Here is a 6,000-nt window from a genome sequence, read left to right as displayed (position 1 = left end):
CCCCATGGACTGTAGACCCAAGGCTCCTCTGTCCATGGGATTCCCCAGGCAAGAACACTGGAGTGAGTTGCCATTTCCTCCTCCAAGGGATCTTCTTCACCCAGGGATCGAACCTGCATCTCCTACACAATAGGCAGATTCTTTACCACTGAGCAACCTGTGAGCTTCCTCAAAGCCACCAGAGGAGTCCTCCTATTGTACACTCCTGTCCAGTCCATCTTCCTGCTGCTTCCTACTATGGTGAGGCTTTCTTTTTTGTGTGTAAATTATGTTTTATTGAAAGTATCTTTCATTCATTGCAGATGCTTTCTGTGTTATGCCACGTGTTTTAACATCAAAGGTTAAATTATTTTTTACATGCAAGGAGTGGAAATAGTTTTCCCCACATGGGATTACTGATTATAAGATGATGACACATCACATGGGTTGTGTGTTTTTAAATTGAATAGCTAGCTAACTGTCTTAATTATATTTCCTCCCAAACCACGAACTGAGTAGTAACTGAACACATTCAAAGCTGAGAGGATAAAAAATGCAAAAACAAGTCCTCAGATCCAGTTACCAGAGCCCTGCTACATACTGGCTAATCAATACCAGGGAGATGGAAGACATTCTGATAACACCACTTGGAGCATTTATCTCAAGTAAGATAAGGCTTTTTTTTTTTTCTTTAGTAAATCATAATAATAAAGACCAGAACTTTGGTGCTTAGAAGAATAAAGACCAGAACTTTGGTGCTGAGAAGGTCAAAGTTAGATTAATTTTAAATGAGAACCGTCTAATAAGCTCAATCTGTTTGTTACAGCAGCACCCACAGTGAACAGAGGAACACAAATAGACTGGAAAAAGATGCTACTGACCAGTGAGAGGAGTAGGTTGTCTCTACTATGGAGCAAATCAGCAATGCCCTGGAGTGACCCTACCCCTACTGTTAGTTCCTGTCTCTAGAGACCCAGGGAATGCATTTCAGCACCAACTTTAGTGATGGCACAGAGGATAGGAGAGAATTGCTGCCTCTGCCAGTACTCCTACCTCCCTAAATAGAGATGTACTACTTTTCTGGCTGGTCTTGACAATTAGGTCTGGCTCCACTTTCTTCACAAGTCCCTAGGCTAACCAGTATTGAATTTTTCCAACAACACGTCCTGAAAAATTGACTATTGTGCATGCTCTGTACACATAACTATCGCTGTGTGCTATGTGTACCAGAAGACTGGAACTCACAGACTGGGTTCCCTCAGCCTCTGGCTGGTGGTTGGGTTTGGTCAACGGTAAGCAACTTCATGAATTCCAAGGATGGGGGAGGGGAGAGGCCAAAGTGTTTAATCCCTACCACAAACCTGAATTGTCATTATTGTCACCAGACCAAACTTGGGTCCATTCATCCACAGGCAGTCAAGCCAGAATACTAACACCAGGTTGTGGTGAAGGAAAATGCAGCATTTTTCCTAAGGGTTCCAATACAAGGATGACAAGTGCATCCTACTTTAAAACCCTGAATTCCCCAGAAGGTTGCAGCATAGCATTTTCAAAGGCCAAGTGAGGGAGGCATGTGTCAGGGCCTATGATCAGCTTGTGCACAATTCTCTGCTTGGCTGGTGGTGATCAATTCTTAGGCGCCAGAAGGTCTAGGGACTAGTGATCATGATCCTCAAGTAGTTAATTTCTTCCATTTGATTTTGGTGGGTTTAGCATCGGAAAAACTCAGGAAATTTGCATCACATAGAATCATCTAGGTACTTCAGAGAGAAACTAAAGTAAAGGATATGGGGGAGAGGTATGGCCCCATAGGGTCCTACTCAGTTCCACTGTGTCTCTCGCAGTGGCTGTGTCCCTCCGCAATTGTGGCTGCTGGTGAGTGCCCCTTCCTCTATGAATCTGTAATGACAGAAACTAGATCGGTGGTTGATGAGAAGTGGGAAGCAGGAAAGGACAGGAGGAAGAAATTACAAAGGGGCCTGAGAAGACCTGTGGGTGATGGATACATTCACTTGATTGTACTGATTGATAGTTTCAAGTGGGCATACATACTTAAATAGTTATTAAATCATATACTTTAAATATATTCCTTATGTTGTGAGTCAATTTTACTTCAATAAAAGTGTCTAAAAAAATAAAATGAACATTCTCTTTTATCTCATGCCATATGCACACATTTTTTGGCCAGACCAGGCAAATTCTCTCCTGTGTGCAGACAACTCCAGAGGGCCCACCTGCCTACTCTCTTGGCAGTCCTTTGCACCATGAGCGAGAAGTGCCCAGCCACCACTGCAGCAGGGCAGGGGAAACCAAAAATTATTTTGAAGTGTGTAACAGATCAAAGTGTAAAACTAAAAGAACTCAAAAACAAGGCTTAGGAGGTCTTGGCAACTTTGTAACATGCACAGATTTCTTACATAGCATCAAAAACCATGAACCATAAAGAAAACACTGATAAATTTCATCAAAATTTGAAAGAAAAGTCATCTTTGAAATACTTTGTGATACTTAACAGCAAGCCACAGAGTGGGAAAAAGTACTTTCAAAACATATATCCCTCAAATGCTTGATATCTAGAATATATCAATATAAAGCCCTCTTATTGTTGTTGTTTAGTTGCTAAGTCATGATCGATTCTTTTGCTAACGCACAGACTATAGCCTGCCAGGCTCCTCGTCCATTAGATTTCCCAGGCAAGAATACTGGAGTGGGTTGCCATGCCTTCCTCCAGGGAATCTTCTTGACCCAGGGATCAAACCCATGTCTCCAGCATTGGCAGGCAGATTCTTTACCACTGAGCGACCAGTGAAACCCATAAAGCCCTCTTACAACTCAATAATAAGTAAACAAGCTAATTTGTTAAAGGAGTAAAAGATTTGAATGGATACCCTACAAGAAAATAGATACTGAATGGCAAACACGCACATGAAAAGATACTCAGCATCATTACTTGTAAGGGAAATGCAAAAGAAATCCACAGTGAAATATCAGTACATGAGGGCGGGATGATTTGAGAGAACAGCACTGAAACATGTTTATTACCATATGTAAGGGCTTCCCTGATAGTTCAGTTGGTAAAGAATCCACCTGCAATGTAGGAGACCTGGTTCGATTTTTGAGTCAGGAAGATCCACTGGAGAAGGGATAGGCTACCCACTCCAGTATTCTTGGGCTTCCCTTGTGGCTCAGCCTGTAAAGAATCTGCCTGCAATGCGGGAGACCTGGGTTCAATCCCTGGGTTGGGAAGATCCTCTGGAGATGGGAAAGGCTACCCACTCTAGTAATCTGGCCTGGAGAATTCCATGGACTGTATAGTCCAGGGGGTCACAAAGAGTCGGACACAACTGAGCGGACACAACTGAGCAACTTTTCACTTCAGACGGGCTGGGGAGGGAGATGGGACGGGGTTCAGGGTTGGGGAACATGTGTACACCCATGGCTGATGCATGTCAATGTATGGTAAAAACCACCACAATATTGTAAAGTAATTAGCCTCCAATTAAAAAAAATTAATTTTTCAAAAAAGAATCAAACTGCCAAGGGTTGCTATTAAATGTATGTCAGTAGGTCAAGCCTACATTCAAGACTGCAATTGTCCAAGGGAGTGAATACCAAGCAGCTGGGATCACTGGGTGCAGTCTTAAAGGCTGATTACCATACGTGAATTGCTCAGTGATTAGTGACATATCTATATAATAGAAAACTACTTAGCAATAAAAAGGAATTAAGTATTTACTTGCAACAACAAGGATGAATCTCAAAAATAATATGCTTATATGCACACTACTATATTTAAAATGGGTAAGAAAACAAGGACCTACAGTATAGTACAGAGAATTCTGCTCAATATTATGTAACAACCTAAATGGGAAAAGAATTTGGGGAAAAAATACATGTGTATCTATAACTGAATCACCTTGCTGTACACCGGAAACTAACATAATATTGTAAATCAACTTATCAGTTCGGTTCAGTTGCTCAGTCATGTCCGACTCTTTGTGACCCCATGAATCGCAGCACACCAGGCCTCCCTGTCCATCACCAACTCCCAGAGTTCACTCAAACTCATGTTCATCAAGTCAGTGATGCCATCCATCCATCTCATCCTCTGTCGTCCCCTTCTCCTCCTGCCCCCAATCCCTCCCAGCATCAGAGTCTTTTCCAATAAGTCAACTCTTTGCATGAGGTGACCAAAGTATTAGAGTTTCAGCTTTAGCATCAGTCCATCCAATGAACACCCAGGACTGATTTCCTTTAGGATGGACTGGTTGGATCTCCTTGCAGTCCAAGGACTCTCAAGAGTCTTCTCCAACACCACAGTTCAAAAGCATCAATTCTTCGGCGCTCAGCTTTCTTCACAGTCCAACTCTCACATCCATACATGACCACTGGAAAAGCCATAGCCTTGACTAGACGGACCTTTGTTGGCAAAGTAATGTCTCTGCTTTTCAATATGCTATCTAGGTTGGACATAACTTTTCTTCCAAGGAGTAAGCGTCTTTTAATTTCATGGCTGCAATCACCATCTGCAGTGATTTTGGAGCCCAAAAATAAAGTCTGACACTGTTTCCACTGTTTTCCCATTTATGTCCCATGAAGTAATGGGACCAGATGCCATGATCTTAGTTTTCTGAATGTTGAGCTTTAAGCCAACTTTTCACTCTCCTCTTTCACTTTCATCAAGACGCTTTTTAGTTCAAATTAAGAAGATTAAAAAACAAAACAACAAAAAATAATATGCTTAGCACAGGTGGCTAGATTTCATAGTGTATAATTCCATTTCTGTGAAACAGAATAACAAATCTATAATAGCAAAAACAAATGTAGAATGACAGAAAACAGATCAAGGGTGGACTGGGCATGAAGAGAAGGCGTTGTCTGTAGAAAGGAACTTTCTGCTGTGATGGAAATATTCGGTATCTTGATTGTGGCAATAGCTACACAGGGGAATGAATACTTTTAACAGAACTCATCAAAATGTGTTCTTATTAGCATTGCATTTCATTGTATGTTAATTATGCCTCAAACACAGGAAAAGGTGGAAGTAGGGACTCCATCAGGACCCTTGGGCTTAAGGAAAGGCCTGGCAGTGAACTCCCTGGGTGTTATTTTGCCTCTCACATATCCCCAAAAGGGCACTGGAGGAGCCTGCAATCCAGAACCATCAACAAAGAAAAGCTCCAAGAAAAGCTCTTCCCCGTAACCAAGGGACTGGGAAAAGGTGGCCTAACAGAGCAGGGCACCTTTTTGCCAATAGTCACCTTCCTCCAAGTCTCTTTTCTGCAGTTTCAGCAGGGCTGGGTGGGGAGCTGGTCTTCAATACCCGCTTCAACCTCCTCATGAAAATAAGAGGGCAGGACTAATCAATCCTTTGCTTTTCTACCCACTGTCAGTAGCCAATTATTATTAGTTTTTAGCTTTTATTTTTTAATTAATTTTATTGGAGTATGGTTGCTTTACAATGTTTTGTTAGTTTCTCAGTGTGCAGCAAAATGAATCAGCTGTACATATAAATGTTGCTGTTGTTTAGTCCCTAATTCATGTCCAACTCTTTTGCAACCCCATGGACTGTAGCCTGCCTAGCTCCTCTGTCCATGGGATTTCCCAGGCAAGAATACTGAAGTTGGTTGCCATTTCCATCTCCAATACATATACATATAACTTTTTTGGATTTGGGTTTCCTTCCCATTTAGGTTACCACAGAGCATTGAGTAGAGTTCCCTGTGCTATACAAGTAGGTTCTCATTAGTTATCTATTTTATACATAGTAGAGTATATATGTCCATCTCAATCTCCCAATTCATCCCACCCCCTTCCCCTCTTTGTATCCATATGTTTGTTCTCTATATCTGTGTCTCTATTTCTGCTTTGCAAATAAGTTCATCTGCATCAGTTTTCTAGATTCCACATATAAGTGATATACAGTATTTGTTTTTCTCGTTCTGACTTGCTTCACTCTGTATGACAGTGTCTAGATCCATCCATGTTTCTTCAAATAGCACATTTCATTCCTTTCTATGT

The sequence above is a fragment of the Bos javanicus genome, chromosome X (assembly GCF_032452875.1).
Source record: "Bos javanicus breed banteng chromosome X, ARS-OSU_banteng_1.0, whole genome shotgun sequence".
In the NCBI taxonomy this organism is placed as follows: Eukaryota; Metazoa; Chordata; class Mammalia; order Artiodactyla; family Bovidae; genus Bos; species Bos javanicus.
Note: the sequence above shows the minus strand (reverse complement) of the source record.